The following is a 20,962-nucleotide window of genomic DNA, read 5'->3' as shown; positions in this document are numbered from 1 at the left end:
CACTTTAAGGTAATATTCTACATCAAATCATCATGTAAATCTCTGTGTTTTCCATGGTCTTAGACGACTCCTGTGAAAAGATCACTTGACCCCAAAGGGGTCACAACCCACGGATTGAGAAACCACTGTTGTAGCCTGATGACTGGACTTTCCCCTGTATTGCATTGTTCTGTGTGAACAGCATTAGTTGGGGGCTGAGGGGAAATGGAGCCTGTCCCCTCCCAGTCCCGTGGACTCTGGTGGTTCCACGAGGCTGCAGTAACCAAAGTACCACAGATGGGGAACAATGAAATTCTGGAACACTTGAGCTGTGGCCCAGCATGGCTCAGGGAAGAGCTGCAGGCCACGCTTCAAGAGGGAAACAATGATCCAGAGATTTCTGCCTATGAGGGTCCCTGGCTTTCCCCTTATTTTAACCTCACAGACCACGGAAGTTCTGCTCCAATGAGAGACTGGTGCCCTCCAGGTCAAGTTCATTCCGTAAGATCTCACCTCTCTGCTCCATCATCTTCTGCTTCCCGGACATGTGTCCTGTCCCTTGTTCAAGGATGGTCAGGCTATATCCTGCTTCAATAAGATTACTTATGTGGTTATCTCTCATCCAGATTCTTAAAGCCAGCTGTTCAAATACCCAGATAAAGCACACAATACTTACTTCTGTTTTAAATTGCTAATCTTCAAAACAACAACAAAAACCTCACAACTTTTTTTTTTTCTTCATGGAAACAAGAGATAGTTTTTTGCAGCTGTGGCCTTTAGTAAGGTCTGCATCTGTCAGCAGATGGGCAAGAGGACAAAGGTATCAGAACCCTGAAGAGCATGTGTGGTTTTAGACAGCTCTATGACGCATTCACGCAAATTAGAAAGCCTGGCCCCAGCACACTGTAACCAATGTAAAAAATGCATGCAGCTGGTTCTTTGTAACAGCCCACTTTGGAAGCTACCCAACTGTCTATCAGCTGCACAATGGACAAATAAACTGTGGTATACTTGCACAATGGAATACCAGCCCAAACAGATAATGGCCTATCTATAACTACATGTCACAATCTGGACGCTCTCACAGACAGAATGCTGCCTGGGGCACAGCAGTGCCGGACTGTGCGATTCTGCTTCGCTGACATAGAAAAGCAGGCAACATGAATCTATGAGCTAAGGATCAGGATGGCGGTGGCTGTAGCACATGAGCAGTGAATGAGGCAGAATGAGGGGGCTGGTCAGACCGAAGCGAGGCCCTGGACAAGAGGTGCATTCAGTTTGTGAGTCTTCACTCAGCTGACACCTGTGATGTGTACATCTTTCTGGGCCCATGGTCTCGTCAGCAAAAATTGAAAACAAAACTGGCTTTGTTCCTGTCAATATGATGTCTAAGTTTTTCGTTTGTTTGTTTAGCCCTAATCACCTGTGGACATGAATTTGTTATTTCGTCTATGGTAAAGGGGCCCCTGGGAAATAGGGGGTGGCAATTCAAGACTTCGTCTACCTTGTTTAAAAAACAAAACTCTAAAGCATTGGTTCTCAACCTGCCAGATGCTGCAGGCTTTTACTACAGTTCCTCAGGTTGTGGTGAACCCCAACCTTAACATTATTTTCATTGCTACTTCATAACCGTAATTTTGCTACTCTTTATGAATTGTAATGTAAATATTTCTGGAGATAGAAGTTTGCCAAAGGGGGCATGACCCACAGGTTGAGAACCACTGCTCCAAAGCATTTCCCTCTCGTAGGAATCACACCTTGATCCCACACTGCAAGTATACTTCGGGTGTGACATGAGCTGGCCTTAAGGACAATGAGCATTTCATCTATGTGCCATTTGTTGGCACAACATCTGTCTCAAGTTCTTTTTTGTTTGTTTGTTTTGTTTTCAAGACAGTTTCTCTGTGTAGTTTTGGTGCCTGTCCTAGATCTCGCTCTGTAGACCAGGCTGGCCTCGAACTCACAGACACCATCGCCCAGCCTGTCTCAAGTTCTTATAATCAGATTTTCAATTATAGAAACTTTTTTTCCTGCAAAAGATGAAAAACAAAGTTAAATGAAAAATGAGCAGCGGGGTTTCTAAAATCACCATCCAAACCATCGCTGACTTACCTTCAAAAGCGCTTCTCATGCCAGGCAGTGGTAGTGCACACCTTTAATCCCAGAACTTGGGAGGCAGAAGCAGGCAGAGCTCTGTGAGTTCGAGGCCAGCCTGGGCTACAAAGCGAGGTCCAGGAAAAGGAGCAAAAGTACACAGAGAAACCCTGTCTCGAAAAACCAAAAAATAAATAAATAAATAAACAAACAAATAATTAAAAAAATAAAAGCACATTCCGGCGGGCAGAGGTAGTGCACACCTTTAATTCCAGCACTTGGGAGACAGAGGCAGGTGAATCACTGTGAGTTTGAGGCCACTGGTCTACAGAGCCAGATCCAGGCCAGTCAGGGATGGCAGACATCATTTCATCAAATATGATCAATAGATATGACAGGAGAACTTGACAGAGGCCAAGGAGATGTGCTGTATTTTTGTTGTTGTTATTTAATTTTTACTTTCTCTCTCCCTCCCTCCCTCTCTCTCTCTCTCTCCCTCCCTCCCTCCCTCCCTCCCTCCCTCCCTCCCTCCCTCCTTAAGGCAGGGTCTAACATATAGCCCTAGCTATCCCAGAACTTGCTATGGGCACTAGACTGTCCTTGAACTCTCAAAGATCCATCTGTCACTTCTTCCCAAGTACTGGGATTCAAGGTTTATGCCATGACACCCATTTGTTTTATTTTATTTTTTACATTTGTTTTTATGTTGTGCATATGTGTATATGATATGTTCATATGTGCATGTATGTGCAAATGCACACGTGTCCCAGACACAGGTGGGAATCAGAGAGCAACCTTGGGTGTCAGTGCTCAACTCCGCCTCGTTTGAGACAGGTCTCTGTTGTCTGACACTGTGCATGCCAGATCAGCTGGCCCTGGCCCCAGAGTTTCCAGTCAGCCTCCTGCCCCTGCCCCCCATCTTCCCTTAGGAACACTAGGATTACAGACGTGTGTTAGCAAGGCTCTGGGGATTCAAACCCAGGTCCTCATGGTTGCACTGCAAGCCTTTTGCACACTGAGCCATGTCTGCAGCCGTCTTTCTGTTTTCTTGAGGCAGGGTTTCCCTCTGAAGTCCACACTGGCACTGAGTTTGGGATTCCTTTGCCTCAGCCTCCAGGTGTTAGAATGGGAGGCTTCCATGTCAAGACAGACAGACGAGGCTGGATCAGGGACCTCTACAAGTCACTTCTTGGTCGTGGCCTGGAATGATCAGGGAAAGTCAGTAAGACCTGGACTCTCGACACACAACAGCTCTAACAATGCCATATGATGTCTCAGAAATGCAATTTCATCATTCCTGGATAACACTGCAAGACTTTTTGAGTTACTGAACAACAACAAAATCAAACCCTTTATTTTGTGTTTTTAAAATATACAGTTTTCTGGAGAGGATGTGAGGAGGGAGGGTAGAGAGAGGTCAGTTAATTGGTTCATGGGAACAAATGGAGAGAAGTAAGTTGTAATCTTTTACAGCATAACAATGGCTGACAGTTATTTTAAAATGTCTAGTATGGGACTGGAGAGATGGCTCAGAGGTTAAGAGCGCTGGCTGCTCTTCCAGAGTTCCGAGTTCAATTCCCAGCAACCACATGGTGGCTCATAACCATCTACAATGAGATCTGGTGCCTTCTTCTGGCCTGCAGGCATACATGCAGGCAGAACACTGTATACATAATAAACAAACAAACAAACAAATAAATAAATCTCTAAAAAATAAAAATTAAAAAATGTTTAGTAGAGAGGATTTTCAGTGTTCCCAACACAAGAAATAATAAATGTCTAAGATGATGGTTTTTATCTGCTCCGACTAGTCATTACATATTGAGAGTATTAAAGTGTCACACTGTGACCCATAAATATGGATAATTACATACCAATTAAAAGTAAACATACTGTGGCTGGAGAGATGACCCAACTGTTAGAAGTGCTTGCTGCTGAGTTGGGTACCCAGCACCTACATTAGGTGACTTACTGTAACTCTAGCTCCAGAGGATCTGGTGCCCTCTTCTGGCCCCCATGGGCATGTGCATTCACATGCACATACCTGAACATAGACACACACATAGACATAATTAAATAAAATAAATCTTTAAAAAAATAAAAATATTTGTAAATAACACAGTTTTAACTCAATCAACTCTTTTATTCGAGACATATGAGACAAATAATTGCTGTGGATGATGCAGGCAAGACATTTGCATTTTAGTTAGCTCCGCTGTTGATATTATTATGTTGTCTTAGTCACTGTTCTATCGCTGTAAGGAGACATCAAGACCAAGGCAACTCTTTTAAAAGGAAGCATTTAATTGGGGCTTGCTTACAGGTTCAGAGGCTTGGTCAGTCCATCATCATCATGGCAGAGAACACATAGGTATGGTGCTGGAGAAGTAGCTAAGAGCTATATCCTGATCCAAAATCAGAGAATGACACTGGGCCTAGCATGGGCTTTGGAAACCTCAAAACCCAGTGGCACACCTCCTCCAACAAGGCCACACCTCCTAATGCTTCTAATCCTTTCAAATAGTGCCACTCCCTGGTGACTAAGCATTCAAATCGATGAGCCTATGGGGACCATTTTTATTTAATCCACCACATATGTTTAATCAATATGCTCTCATCAGGCGCTGTGGACTTTTCTCCAAAGCCACCGTCATTTTCTGTGATTCCGGAGGAAACTTTCACTTCAAAACCCATTCTTACTGGCTGCTGCACACAGCTCCTGTTTCTAGGGGGGAAATTTCAAATTATTCGTGCAAGGGCCAAGCACAGTTTGCACTTTATTTTCTGTAATGAGAGCTCCAGGTGAGTGAACCTGAGACCGGCCTTGGCAACCACTTGTCAACTCCTCAGGAGTCCCGTCAAAGCCCTCACTGGCTTACCATCAGAAGCACATCCCCTTGGCCTCTGTCAAGTTCCCCTGTCAAGTTCAGGCTGTCTTCAGAGATAGGTGTCTAAGAGGTGGCTGCCCATTGTGACCTGTGGAGCTTTCTCCTGGAGAAAGAAGCAGAAAACAAGAGATGGCCCATGCCTCGGTGAAGCGCCTGGAGCCTGGACTGACCTGTGAGTCTTCTTACATACTGATTATCTCTTACCCGAAGTGCTCAGGACAAGAAATGTTTGTGTGTTTGTTTCAATTTGCTTTCAGATTTCAGAATCTCTCCATCTAGATGATGAGATACCTTGGGTCTGAGGCTCAAGGAATTCCTTTGTATCTCACATACACTTCATGCACATAGCCCGAAGGGAATTATATAGGCCAGTGTGTGTGTGTGTGTGTGTGTGTGTGTGTGTGTGTGTGTGTGTATGCGCGCACCTGTGTTTTAATTGAATGTCTGTCACTTGAGGTCAGGCATAGGAATTTCAATTTGTAGCAGCTCATTGGCACTTGAAATCTTCACACTTAAAGCTTTTCAGGTTCTGAATTGAATTCAGGTAAGCTTAAGGCATCCAACCTGCATTTGGCGTAGAAGGGAGAGACAGAAAGCCCATAGAAACTAACGGTGGATCCTCACAGAACAGCCCAGGGGAAGCTGCTTCCATCCAGAGAGATGACCCAGCTTTGTAGAAGGATATTATTGTAAGGTGTGTTACTTTTGTTTACGTTGCATTTGTTTAACCCTGTAAAGCTGTGTTCCTGTGTCTGTCTAAAACATCTGATGGTCTAATAAAGAGCTGAATGGCCAATAGTGAGGCAGGAGAGAGAAATAGGTGGAGCTGGCCGGCAGAGAGAATAAATAGAAGGAGAAATCTGGGAGGATAAAAAAGAGAGGGGAGCCAGAGAAGGAGGAGGACTCCAGGGGTCAGCCACCCCGCTACAAAGCAAGCCACAGAGTAAGAGTAAGATGTATAAAAGTAAGAGAATGGGAAGATCTCAGAGGGAAAAGACAGATGGGATAAGGAAAGCTGGCTAGAAACAAGCCAAGCTAAGGCCTGGCATTCAGAATAAAGAATAAGCCTCTGCGTGTGATTTATTTGGGAGCTGGGTGGCAGCCCCCTCAAAAAGAGCAAAAAACCAACGACCAACAAACAACAATGTGGTGTTCCAACATGGACTGTATTTCCATATAGGGCCTGAGAAAGCTGAACAACAATAACAGAAAAAGGATACGACTCCTTTAAGAGTTTGACTGGATAGTTTCTGCTGGTCACTGAGCCCTTGAGCAGCTGGTATGTTAAGTGGGAACAAAAACTAAGTAAAAATGCCTGCCACAGTGCAAGCATCGACAACATTCTAGGAATGTTGAATGCAGTTCCTAGTCGGACAAACCTCCGACAAACTGGTCTTGAGTTCTCACGACCCAATAAGTGGGTAGAGCCAGCAGAGAGCCACACTCGGAGGATCCCGGTGTTCCTTATCAGTCTAAGGTTTGCTCCTGCAGTCAAAAAAGGCTAGAGATACGCAGTAAGAGAGATCTAGACGGAAAAAAAAAACTACATACAGGTTACAGGGTGTTTAACAAAGTGCGTGAGTTTAAGAAAAGGAAAAGGTATAGTCATAGAAAAAAAATGAATAGTTTATAAGAGTCTTTAAATAGAGAAGTAAAGTAATATAAAAAAAGAATAAGCTACGTAAGATGGGAAATACACGGGTAGTCTGGATCCTGAATGTGTTGATTTTGAACTTTTTTGAGAAGCAAAAGACAGCTGCTAGGACACATGGGACTGTGAACTGGACTGCTAAAGTGAACCAATCTAGATACTTTAGAAATGCCTTAACTGTAAAAAAATAAATAAATAAATAAATAAATAAATAAATAAAGAAGTCAAAAATATGTTTGTCAAATGGAAATCAAAATGCTTTAGAGTTTTGTTCCCACAGGAGATGAGAGGCTATGAATCCTTCAAGGTTAATATGGATCAGGTTTGATCAGGCGAGACCTCCTGAATCTTGACAGGTGATATCTATCAGCAAAGGTTACTGCTGGTCTTCCCAGGGCTTGGTCATTATCTCAAAATTTCTCTCTGGGACCATAAAAATACTTCGTATACAGACAGTAGGAAGAAATATGGAGAAAACTACATCCACGTTCCCAAGATCTGGGTTGTGTGGGTAGTTTTTGGTTATTTGATGGGTTATGGATATTTGTTATCATTTAGGGGAATATAATATATTGATACAACTTCAAAGTTATTTTTGTTATACTGTATATGTTTCTACTCTTGTTTAAGGGATTTTTGTATATTGATAAAAAATTAAGGTTATTTTTATTACAGCATATTGTATATATGTTTCTGTTCTTGTTTAAGGTATTGTACCTATGCAATTCATTTAAAAATGTAAGATAAAATTCTGGTTTTTGAAAACTGTTATTATAAACTACATAGGATAATCAGGAACACAGGTTAGTGGTTAGTCATTTATAACAATCAAAATTGTAGAAATGTTAGATATGCTTTCCAGATCATATAAAGATATACTTTAGATAGATGGTCTTCAAACCTTTCAAAGACCTACAGAATATGGCATTTAAAGTATTTTGTTAACTTAGAACTTTCTATGACAATGAGACACATTTGTTCCTGGCAGCACCAATTTACTTCAGAGATGATGGGGATTGAAGAAACTCCTTATGGAGTTTGCTTTTACTGTGGCAAGGTTAGCCACTGGGCAAAGAAACTGTTTTTGCCTTTGACTGCTGACAATGTGCTGTGCAGACTGGACATGCAGGATACACAGGAAAAAGACTGTTGAACTTTGCCAAAACAAATTGGGACAGTCCTTCAAAATTTCTGCTTCACAGAAGAGTCTGCAAGGTATTCTGCAGGACACAGAGGAAAGTGACTAATGAACTTTGCCAACAAGGCAGGACAGTCCAAAATTCCTGCTTCACAGAAAAATCTGCCAGATACTCTAGACCTGTAGGCTGAAGATGGATGTCCCAACATTGCAGAGGAACTTTGAGTGACTGTCCAAGCAACCAAACGTCTCTGTTGTTAGATAATGTTACATCCTTCTGGGTCCTTGATGGAGTTGAAGACTAAATAGTCATAGTTGCAGTTTTTCTTAGTATGATAGATAATAAATTAGGTATTTTCTTTATATTCACTAAGATAGGCTAGATAACGCATTATTTTCTTTGAATATGCTAACTACAAATGGACTAAATATTGTAAATAAAATCTTACTTGATAACTGGTTTTGTTGTATGTAGTTATACTACATTAAATTAAAAATCTTTATTTTTATTTAGACATACAGGGAGAACTATAGTAGAATATTATTTTAAGGTATATTACTTTTGTTTATGTTGCATTAACTCTGTGAAGCTGTGTTACTGTGCCTCTTTAAAATACCTGATAGTCTAATAAAGAGCTGAATGACCAATAATGAGGCAGGAGAGAGAAATAGTCAGGGCTGGCAGGCAGAGAGTGTAAATAGAAGGAGAAATCTGGGAGGAGGAAAAAGAGGAGCCAGAGAAGGAGGAGGACTCCAGGGGCCAGCCACCCAGCTACACAGCAAGACATGGAGTAAGAGTAAGATATACAGAAGTAAGAGAATGGGAAAAGCCCAGAGGGAAAAGACAGAAGTGATAATTTAAGATAAGGAAAGCTAGCTAGAAACTAAGACAAGCTAAGGCCAGGCATTCATAATTAAGAAGCCTCCATGTGTGATTTATTTGGGAGCTGGGTGGTGGGCCCCCTGAAAAGAGCAAAAGACAAAAGACCAACAAACAATACAGCTTTGTGAAATCCTTTTTAACAAACACATACCCTGGGCCCAAACTCCAGGAAGCCTCCATGTTGTCTGTATGTGTCTCTACTTCTTTTTAACATAGAAATAGAAGGCTTTGAATAGATGTTCTGGGAAGTTTTTGTGTAATAGCAAATGGCACCTGTTGGGGGAAAAATAGTTACTGTGGATCATACTGGCTATGTGGGCACTGGAAGTTTTGCTGTGTTAACCAGGGATGTAGGGTGCTGGGACTCCATGTCATACCTAGGGAGTGTAATATCATTCCAACCTAATCAATTGGATTGACTAGAGTTGTAAAGTGATCAATTATATTTCTAGCTTTGTTATTGCTGTTGTTTTATGGTTTGTTTGCCTGCTTGTGTGTGACAAGGTTTCACTATATTGCCCAAGCTGGCCATAAACTCACTACATAGCTCAGAGTAATATCAAACTTGCAATCCCCTGCTTCCTTTTCCTGAGTGCTAGGATTGCAGGCATGTACCTCCATGCCTGGCCTTGCGGGGGTTAATGCATGGTCATGATGCTTGCTTTTGACGTCTGCAATGGGGGATGTGAATCTGGGATTCTCTCCCAGCCACTCCTGGCAGATCCTGGAAGGGACACCCTTCACATCTCATTAGATCCACCTGCTGTCTTGCCGTCTGGATCCTGTTGACCTTGATCCTTGAGCAGCTGGGAAGAGCTAGGTGAGCCGAGGGAGGTGTGTGATGATGCTTCTTACAAATAATCAGGCCTGCCTGCATCCCAGGGACAGAGAAGGGACAGGAGATGGACCTCAAGCAGCCGTCAGCATCAATTCAAGTTCCAGCTCGGCCATTTGCTGTGTCACTTCCAGCAAATTTACGGTTCCGGTTTCCTTTCTCATTAAATGTGCTCACCAAATTGGAAGTCTTGCTGGGAGAATTAAAGTGCGCGTGAAGATCAGAACATTCAGTGATGCTTTAGGAATTATCACCGTGAAACACCTCACTGCTCAGTGCTGCCTGAAGGGGTTCTCCAGGTTTGCCTCCTCTTTGCTGTTGTTGGGGTTTCTAATTGGAAAACAAGCAGTCTGGAAATCATCAGACACTGAGCTTGAAAGAGGCCAACTGAATTAGGACCCGCTTTTCTGCATTAATGGTGGGACTCATCTCACTGCTAGAACGCCACTCCAAAAAGATGAGCCCACAGTTTCATGAAGCAACCCTTCCTGTCCCATTCTGGAAGGGTTTCTATACCATTGGACTGAAATCTCTTTCACAGTTTTCCCATATAAATTCGGGTTTCCTCTTCTGTCCATTCTGCTCCTTCTTTACCCCCCAGCTTTCTGTGTCTTTGAAATACCTCTTTTCCATCTTGGGTCAGTTTGTTATATAAGCTACTCAGCATTGAGCACTTTTTAGAGATCTACCTAGTTGGGTTAGAGAGATGGCTGAGCGGTTCTATTGCTCTTGTTGGTGACCTAGGTTCTGTTCCCAGCACCCACATTAGGCAGCTTACAATCCCCTGTACTCCATCCTTAGTGTCCTCTTCTGATTTCCTCAGGTATCACACTCAGGCATACCCCCACCCCCCACCCCCGCACATACATAGTTGGTTTTTTTGTTTGTTTGTTTTTAAAGAAGACTGCCTAGTGCAATAGTAGATACACTTTTATGTGTTTACTTTTTTTTCTTCCTGGTAACTCTCAGAGGGATCCATTTGCTTGATTCAGTGAGACCAACTACCCAGGTGGCATGTGGTCAGAGTAATCTCGCACCCTGACTACAATGGTTGACTTGGAAATGAGCAGGTAACTCAGGATGGACCACCTGGGGGTTTCCCACAGAATTTCGTTAGAACTCTAGGAACTGAGATACATTCTTTTCTTTTGGGATCCACAGTCGCATGCAGGATAAATCTTCAGCCACCTTTGCCAACATACTAGAGAAAGATTTATAATTAATTACACAAAGACACCTTTCTGATGACATCACCTGAACCCAGGACCCAATGTCCCTGAAACCATCAAGCCTTGAACATCCCACTTACATAGGCTCAAATCCTCTCTCAAGCATAAACACATTTGAGTTCATTTTTTTGTCATCTTAAGCCAAAGACATCAAGATTTATCAAGATAGGAAGTTTCCTCATCAGGTATCCCCTACACACCCTGGCTGCCTTCCTACAGACATCCATCACTTTATCATCATTGGCCCAGAGAAAGATTCTTCATTCGTAGCGTTCTTTGAAGCTCGGAGATAGGGAAGCAATCTGGACCTTTCTTCCAAATTGTTTGGACAGAGCAGTTTGGGTCAGAGTGCTTTCAACCCCAGGCGAAATACGGAGCAGAGGCAACAACCCAGAAACTCAAGTTCCCAGAGCAGACCAAGGTCAGGAGAACAGGAACAGAGAGAGAGAGTGGTCTCCCAGGTAGAAAATGGACATCAAGACTTCAGCAGAAAGCAAGAGAACCTTCTGTGGCAGGCAGAGGAGGACAGAGTTCTGCCCCATCACTCCCACCCCCAGTTTTCCTGAGTGCTAGGGTTTGAATGTGAGATGACTCCCGGAGACTCGCATATTTGGGGAGGCTGTGAAGCCTCTTGGTCCGGGAGGGTAGCCAACAGACTCAGGCCATAGGTGTAGACTTTGAGGGTCAATGGGCTGGCCTTTCCCTGCTGCCTGGATATCTGTGTCCTCACCCGTACTGTGTTGGTAAGCAGCCACCTCAGACTCCCGCCACTGCGGACTGAGTATCCACCCTGTCTTCCCCACCATGCTAGACTGTACTCAGCCACAAGCCCGAATAAACCTCTGCCATCTTCCGTTGCTTCTGGAAGGTATTCCATCACAACGATGGGAATACCACACGCCGTGGAACTGAAGCTTGCAAGATGGGACACTCAGAGGCGAGAGATGGGTTTCTTGACTGTATTTCTTTTCTTTTCTTTTTTTTTTTTTTCAAAAAACAAACAAACAAAGCAAAAACAGGAAATAAAATACGCATAAAAGTTTCTGTATGGATCCAGGCAGGGGTGGCGCATGCCTTTAATCCCAGCACTCGGAAGGCAGAGCCAGGCAGATCTCTGTGAATTTGAGGCCAGCCTGGACTACAGAGCGAGATCCAGAACAGGCACCAAAACTACACAGAGAAACCCTGTCTCGAAAAACCAAAAAAAAAAAAAAAAAGTTTCTGTATGGACGTAAGACCATCTCAAAGTGCCAGAGTGGGTGGATTTTACAACAAAAATTGATCTTCTCAGTCCTGATCTAAAAGTCTAAGAGCAGGCTGACAGTAGAGTTGACTTCTCCTGAGGACCTCCCTGAGTCCTAATCTTGTCATGTAAGGACACCAACCCAAGGAACTTACGATATGCTCTCACGACTTCAGCTAACCTCAATTAGCCCTTTGAAAACTCTATTTCAAAAAAAAAGCACATTCAGACATACTGTGGCTGGGGATTTCAACAGGTAAGTTCAGGCCATAATTTTTAACAGCAAATGACAAAGTTGTTGTTGTTTTTAATACAGCAGCCATCTATCAATTGTGCAACATTTAGACAGTTTAGAATGCTCAATAGCCTTCAGTTATTTTAAAAATAAGATAAACAAGCTATTTTAATCACACAGGAAATCACCATTTTATCAGAATAGATAAAAATAAAGTAGGGCAACGAATGCCTTACTATAGAAACACCTTAGGAATGTTGGTTAAAGGGAGAGCAGGAGTTAAACTGTCCTAAGACACACAGGCTCACCTGGGCTGGGGCTAAACTGTCCCAAGACACCTGGACCCAGAGCTAAACTGTCCTAACACACACAGGCTCACCTGGGCTAAGAGCTAACACACACAGGCTCACCTGGGCTGAGATGTCCGAGGAAGCCCCCCAGACTCATCCATCCTTTCCTGCTTCTACAGGGTCCAGGGTGCAAGGAGAGTATCTGGCAAGACCAGCTCACTCTTCCTTAATAAAAGCCTCTCTCCAAGAAGCTTGTCAAGAGAGCACAATTGTAGTTACAGTCGTGTCAGAAAAGCACTAAGGTGGAGGAACCAGGAAGGCAAGGACACACGGCCTGTGTTTGACTTTGATCAACAGCTAGCAGTTTGGAGATTTGCCTAGGGGGGAAAAGAAAAAAGAAAAATGATACACGATGACGCTCCCATTCATGACATGTAACTGTGAGAAAGAGCATCTGAGGCGTTTTAAATGTGCTGTAGGAGATGCGCATGTGAAGTCGTCCTATTGTTACAGTTTGGATATGAAATGCATCCTGAAGGCTGAGGTTAGAAGCATGCTCCCCCGGATGAGCAGTGCTCGGGAGCAGGGCTTTCAAGAAACGACTGGGCTCCGGGACTCTCATGGATAATCCCTTAGTGGACTCATAACATGATGGCAATCATTGGGAGATGGTGAAAGGCAGGACAGGGTCTAGCCTGAGCAAGTAGGTCTCCAGAAGATGGTCCTGAAGGAGTCTGTGTTTGTTTCGTGCGGCGCAGTGTTATTCATTAAGTGGCGCTGTTTACCCTTTGAGAAAAGCCCCGAGGCACAACAAAACCCACTATAAGAGTTTATAAGGGGGAGGAGACAGAAGAGAATGTGCTTAGGCCTGTGGAGATTGTACAGGGAGAAAGAGGAAGAAGGGGGAGGAGTCTGTGAACTGCTTTTTATGGATTCCCCCCCCCACATGCGCATATGGGCTCACATAGCTGTGCCCCACGCATGCACATAGATTGCGTGATCACACTGCATGCAAATTACATGATCAGCAGTGCATGGATTCCGTAGGACATAAGGGATGACTAAGCCTCTTGCTTGGTTGCCGGACTGTGCATGTGCGGTCATGTAGGGACAGTCTGTCTTTCCCCTTTTCTTTCCTCTTCCTCTCCTCCACTTCCTGGCTGCCCAAAGGTGAGTTATCTCTTCCGTATGTTCCTGCCACCATAATGTTGTGCCTCATCTTAGGCCCAAAACAACAGACTGTTGTTGGTCATTTTTGCTCTTTGGCAATTTGGGGGGCCTGCCACCCAGCTCCCAAATAAGTGCACATGGAGGCTTATTATTACTTATAAATGTCTGGCCCTAGCTTGGCTTGTGTTGTACCCAAAGACCACCAAAAGACCAAGTCCAGTGCAAAAGCAAAGAGTCTTTGTATTGCTACAAGTTAACCCAGGACTCTCCATCTATCTGATGCAGCAGCAGAGCAGGAGAGACCCGGAGTAGCAATGGGGCAGGGTTTTTAAAGTAAAGGGAGCTTGGGGGGGTCTACAGACTACATAGGAACAGACTCAGGATTGGCTTACGTGAGTGGCAATCATGTTAGTAACTTTTAATTGGCTAGGGTTAGTTGGGGGTTATAGTTATCCATTTTGGGGCAGGCCTGGACAAGTCCCAGGCTTTGTCCTTGATCTGCCATGGAGGCTGGCTGACCTAGCACATACTGACTGTGGGGGCTGGCTCCGTGGCTCAGGCTCTGTCCTTGAGCTGCCCTGGAGGCTGGCTGGCCTTGCATGCTCACATTGACCCATGCACATAGCTCTAAGTTGGTGAGGCATCCCAGACAGTAAACAACTGGCTGAACCTTGAGCAGTCAGAGTACATGCAGAAAGGGAGCTGCTGCAAGGACTATGTCTTTTGTTCATGGCCCTCCCAGGAACTGCTTGCTCAAGTCTCAGGGAACGGAAATTGAAGCCTGATCTCTGAGAGAAGACTGACAGCCTGTTATGACATCTGCCTGATCCTTTCAGCTTGTTTCTTGCCAGCTTTTCTTAACTTTAAATTATCCCATCTACTGTTTGCCTCTGGACTTTTTCCTTTTCTTCTGTAAATCTTTCACTCTTACTCCTTGGGTGGCTGGGTGGCTGGCCGCTAGCATTCCCCTTTCCTTGTTCTTTTGCTCTTTCTTCCTTATTTTCTCCCAGATTTCTCATCCTATTTATTCTCTCTGCCTGCCAGCCCCACCTATCCTTTCTCCTCCCTTGCTATTGGCCATTCAGCTCTTTATTAGACCATCAGGTGTTTTAGACAGGCAAAGTAACACAGCTTCACAGAGTTAAACAAATGCAACATAAAAGAATGCAACATTAGCCGGGCGGTGGTGGCGCATGCCTTTAATTCCAGCACTCGGGAGGCAGAGCCAGGCGGATCTCTGTGAGTTCGAGGCCAGCCTGGTCTCCAAAGCGAGTTCCAGGAAAGGCGCAAAGCTACACAGAGAAACCCTGTCTCGAAAAAACCAAAAAAAAAAAAAAAAAAAAAAAAAGAATGCAACACATCTTTACATCGTGAAACACATGTTCCACAGCATAAACAAATGTAACATACCTTAAAACAATAGTCTACAACAATGGACCTTGCTGCAAACTGTGGGCCAAAATAAAAAATTCTTCAACACTGGTCACAAGGATGGAACACCGTGTATTACAATATGACTTTAGCTTTAAAGTCAGCTAACTACCACTGTCTTGATAATTAAACACATTTGACTTCCATGGTAAAACAACACAGCCCAGAGGGGCAGGCAGAGCAGAGAGAAGCAAACTGTGTGGGTCCTTTCTGCCTCTCTTTCTTTTTGCCTCTCGACATCTCCCAGCAGACCTGTGATTTACCCTTGGGTACCAAGGCACAGGCTCTCCTGGGAACCTGGCCCTGTTTAGATTCTTTCCCGCTCAGATTCCAGACCTTACTTGTTCTTAGCAGTCAGGTCTCCACTTAGACGCCAGATGACCCTGTGGAGACTTCTCCAATCCTTGCTCCAGTGTCAACCAAGTCCATTCAGGTGAGTCTCCAGGTGCAGTTCCCAGGGCAACATCTGCCTGTCGAGAGCTTTTCAGCAATGCAGATTCCCAGGCCCGCCAGGGATCAGGAACTGCCTGCTGGGTGAACCTGTGCCCCCTCCAGGTTGAGAACCGATGCTCTGCTTCATTTTGAGAGTTTTCCCCCTAGCTCTAAGTAGTCTCAGAAATTCTCTGTCATGTGTGCTCATTTCCTGCTCCTTTACCTCTGCTAGCATCAGCGGCTTTTGCTTTGAAGCTTGCTGACAGGCTTTGAGTACTGCCAGACGTGAGAAATCAATAAATACGCATGGCATAAGTGAAGGAGAGCCTGGATGGAGAGACCGTAGGGTGTGGGGAGTCTGGGAGTAGACTGGTGTCCCCATTCTTGTCAATGTGACACAAACCTAGACATATCTTGGCAGAGGGAATCTCACTTGAAGAATTCTCTCCATCAGTTGTCCTGTGGGCAAGTCTGTGAAGGCATTTTCTTGATTGATGATGGATGTGGGAGGGCCCAGCTCACTGTGAGCCATGCCACCCAAGAGATTGTGGTCCTGGGTGGTATAAGAAAGCAGGCTGAAGGCGGGTGGTGGTGGCACATGCACTTGGGAGGCAGAGTCAGGCGGATCTCTGTGAGTTCGAGCCTGGGCTACAGAGTGAGTTCCAGGACAGGCGCAAAGCTACACAGAGAAACCCTGTCTCAAAAAAACCAAAAAAGAAAGCAGGCTGAACAAGCCATGGGGAGCAAGCCAGTAAGCTGCATTCCTCCATGGCTTCTGCTTCAGTCCTTTTCTCCAGGTCCCTGCTTAAGTTCCTGCCCTGGCTTCCTTTGATGGACTCTAACTTGAAAGATGGAATAAACCCTTTCCCTCAGCCAGTGTTGCTTTTGCTGATGGTGTTTATTATAGCGACAGAAAGCAAAGTAAGGCATGATCTGTGTTGAACCCCAAGTGTGCCACCTGCCAACCCGGTGGCAAGGTAGTTGAACTTCCTGGGTCAGTTTCGTCCATTGTTAAATGGGACCGATTTTGACATGGGTCTAAGAGCAATTAAGACAATCCGTGTGAAATGCCTCAAAGTGGAGAAGAAAATGTCTGGTGTTGTTTTCAGCCAGTATGATCCTTCTTGCCATCGCGGGGGCACATGCAGCCCCTTGAGGGATCCAAGAAGGAACCTGAAGGAGTGAGGGGAAGAGAAGGCAACTCTCAGGGAAAAGCCATGGGAAAGGGTGGGCACGCTCTGGAGCCTTTCCTTGGAGTTGCTGGAGCCACAGACATGGGAACAGGTAGAGTATTGGTAGAGTATTTGGTAAATGAAGCCTCATGGCTTTGGCCAAAGCTGTTTCCTGTAGCTCTGAGGACCGGACATGAGGTCCCCAGGTGAGAGGTAGGCTCCGGAGAGTTTTGACTGGCATACTTCACTTTGTTATTGCTTCTTCCATGGATGTGCGCTTTGTGAAGATTATCTACCCTTTGGAACAGGAAAGACACTTCTCAGCCATCTCTTTAGTTAGTGTTTTTTTTTTTTCTTCCTTTTCTTTCTTTTCACACAAAAAAAGAGAGCTCTCAGCTCAGGGCTGACTTCATTTAAAGATGTCTTTAAAACTGTTATTCTCCATGGCAACCAGAGGAACAGACGAGTGGAGAGCCTTACTCCAATCCCCAGGTTTCTCCGTATCTTCAAAGTTATCTCAATTACTGAACGGAAGTGGAGTAATGGAAACAGGGGCTTGCTTTTCTTTCTGAATCCCAAGGTCTGATGCAGTATGTTCTAGAAAATTCTGGAGTGATGCACCTTAATTTAATGTAATTTCACAGGACTGAGTTGGTTTCTTTCCCCCATCCCCTACTCAAAGGATTTGAAATGTTATACCTTTAAGCAGCACAGTGTCCCTAGCCAGTGCATGTAAAATGCTTTTTGTTTGTTTGTTTTTTGTTTACATGTTTGTTTGTTTTTACACAAACCCAAACTAGGCAGAATTATTGGGACTATGTTTTCAATACAGGGAGGTCTGGAAGAAACAGCCTTTATCCCAAGCGTGGTAGGAGGATTCCAAGTATTACTATGGCAACAGAAAGAGGGTCCTCCCTTGCACTCTCTGAGTTCCTCTTGCCCTCTGGGGATGAGGTCAATTAGGAACAGCTTACCTTTGGGTTCAAACCCCAGCACCCTTGAATTCCCAATACCAGCCTCAGAGGTTGGTGTTAAGGAGAACATTTTTTATAAAAAGAGTTAAAAAAAAATTAAATTATGTGTATATGTTTGTATCCATATGGAATGTGTACATAGGAGAGCAAGTGTCCTTTGAGGCCAGACGCAGAGCTCAGATCCCCCAGAGCTGGAGTTACAGGCAGTTGTGAATTGCTGGACATGGCCACCAGGAAACCCATTCAGGTCTTCTGCAAGAGCTGTCTCTGCTCTTCAGTGCAGCCATTCTCCAGCCTCAGGGAGAGCACTTTTGACACAGGAAAATCTATAGTCATCTTTGAGGTTTCCTTGGAGGCTGAGTTGGTTATATAGATTAATAGTATAATAGTGTGAGTATCTAACCTGCTCTCCAGTGAAGCTGCCAAGTTATTCCAAAGAAGATCTGTAGTGGGAAACCTTGGGGTTAGAAGGCTGGAGACCAACCAGTCCCTGCCCTTCAGCTCCAGCCAGTGAGGTCAGTGACAGCCGCCTCCACCTGCTTCTGTAATTTCAGCCTCGGAACTCTTGCTCAGATCACACCCCTGTGCTTCAGGGCTGTGCTCAAGGCTCTTTCTTGCTGTCAGGCATTCTGATCTCAGTGCTTGGAGTCATGACCCATCTTTCTAAGATCCACAGCTCTATTACAGATCAGGAAGAACATGGGTCAGCCCCTAAACATGAAAATAAAACATTAAAATGGGAATTAATATTTGATTAGGAGTTTGTGCGACAGCCAAACACGAGGTGAAGTCAGGGGAACCCTGTGGAAGAGTGGGAGGATGGATTGTAGGAGCCAGAGGGGTTGTAGACACCATGAGAACACAGCCACAGAATCAACTAAGCAGGGCTCACAGGGGGTCAGAGACACTGAAGAGACAAACACAGACCCTGTACATGTCTGACCTAGGTCCTCTGCATATACCTTGTGGTTGGGTAGCTTGGTGTTCTTGTGGGACTCCCAACAGTGGGAGTAGAGGTGTCTCTGGATCTTTTGCCTGCTCTTGGGACCCTTTTCCTCCTACTGGGTTGCCTTGTCTAGCCTTGATGTAAGGTATGTGCCTAGTCTTACTGTATCTTGTTATGCCATGTTCTGTTGATATCTCTGGAAGGCCTGTTCTTTTTCTTGAAAGGAATCAGAGGAGATGGATCTTGGGAAAAGGAGAGGTGGGGAGAGGGACTGAGAGGAGTGGAATGAGGGGAAACTGCAGTTAGGATGTAATGTAAGAAAGAATTAAAAAAAAAAAGAAATCTGTGAAATGTAACATGATATCAGTGAGTCAGCTGCCAGTCTACTGAAACCTTATATGGCTACATTAAAATTTGAATCCCGGGGAAAATGTATGTTATTGCAAAGCTCTAAAATGGAATTATAAAAAGTATACAACAAAAATGTGTATGTCCTGTGGGATACAAATGTAGCAACAGACTGGCTGCAAGTGGGTCTGGAGTCTCTGATGGTCTTAAAATGAGTAGAACAAATTGGACATTGCAGTCCTAGACTTGGGCCTGATGTCACTGCTTAGGAATTTCGCCACCTTAGGCAAACCAATAAAACTCATGAAGCGATGTTTTCTCATTTGCAAAATGAGCTTAAATGGAATGGAGGTCATGAATGGTCATTTGTAGATGAAAGAGTGGCAATGAAATATTGGTTGATTTTTATCTGTGGAGAATCCAAGGCAAACACAAGAAACAAGCAGAAGAATTTTCTCATTTTATGATGATCTTTACACCTGTAGTCAAATCTCTGTGAGTCAGGGATGCTGAGAAAGCAAGTGTGGGCGTGAGGGGTTTCTCTCATCTGCTCCAAAGATGCTATGGGGGAGCTGGGGTCTTCTGGGGGAAAAGTGGAAATTTAATACAGCACTTAGAATCGTATTTATATATTCATTATGTTTCTAAAATCCATGTAGAAGAAAGGTCACACTATGAGCAAACAATAGAGAATGCATAATCTAGTTAATGTGAGTTCACCGTCCCTACTCCATTAAGTCTGTTTTATAGAGACATCTACAGCCACTGACGTCTATCTTCCTGTTTTTCCCCACCAACCTCATGCAAGTTCATCTCAGTCCATCTCAAGACATGCTCACTTTGTACAGTTCGAGACCTCGTTCTTGGCTGGATTCTGCACTCAGCAGGATGTATCTGGACCAGGAGGACTGGGAAGAGCTTACAGTTGGCTGGTGGGCATGACACAGCACTGACTGGAATCTCTGGCTGGGGATGGGATCAATGGCAATGATTCAGATGGCCTGGTTGCAAAGAAAATACAGTAAAATATCCCCATGCTCACATCGATTTATTTTAAACAGGAACCTAATTCAGAGCAGGTCTAACCCTGTGGTTAATTATGTACCGTATTATCCAATAAAAGGTATTTTAAAATTCTAAATCTGGTTAAATTGGAATCTCTTTCCTCCACCCCTGAGGTACTCAGGTTTTCTGGATTTACTTAGGAAGCAAACTGTGGGAGGCTTCTGGGAGAGGGGGCTTTGTCTGGGGAGTTTGATATTCTGGCATACAGCTTACTGATTGTCTTTCTTGCAGTCTTGCTGTGATCATTGGTTTCATGCCCAGCCCTGGAGACACCCTGTGCCCTGGAGTCTCAAGTTAGTGCATACCATTTGCCCTGTCCCAGCCACCCTCCTGGGCATCTTTAGCTAAGTATGCACGTTTGACTTAACCCCTATGGTCTAGCTAAGGGCCAACACTTCTAGAAGCCTCTCCTAGACTACCTTAGAGTACAGAGACCTCTCATTCCAGTGCCAATGACTTTTTTTTTTTTTTTTTTTTTTTTTGGTTTTTTCCAGACAGGGTTTCTCTGTGTAGCTTTGCGCCTTTCCTGGAGCTCACTTGGTAGCCCAGGCTGGCCTCGAACTCACAGAGATCTGCCTGGCTCTGCCTCCCGAGTGCTGGGATTAAAGGCGTGCGCCACCACGCCCAGCTCGCCAATGACTTTTAATACATGCCTTAGCCCATATTCTGCTACTACAACAGAATAGCTGAGACTGTATAAGATAAAGGAAAGACACTCAATGTGGCTCATAGCTCTGGCCACCTGAGTGTATGGTGCTGGTGTCTTGTGCAGCGTCTGTGAAGGGAGGGCCATGCAACACTCCATGCAGGGTACAAAAGTGGATGTATACAAAGAGAAGGGACACACTGGACCAGAAACTCTCCTGTAATCCCTTCATGAGATTGGAGCCCGCAAGAATCACGCTGCTCTTGAAGAACCCCCATCTTTCACATTACATTGGCGATTTTTAGCACAAGCT

Source organism: Peromyscus leucopus, chromosome 16_21, assembly GCF_004664715.2.
Source record: "Peromyscus leucopus breed LL Stock chromosome 16_21, UCI_PerLeu_2.1, whole genome shotgun sequence".
In the NCBI taxonomy this organism is placed as follows: domain Eukaryota; kingdom Metazoa; phylum Chordata; class Mammalia; order Rodentia; family Cricetidae; genus Peromyscus; species Peromyscus leucopus.
This window is presented reverse-complemented; position numbering follows the sequence as displayed.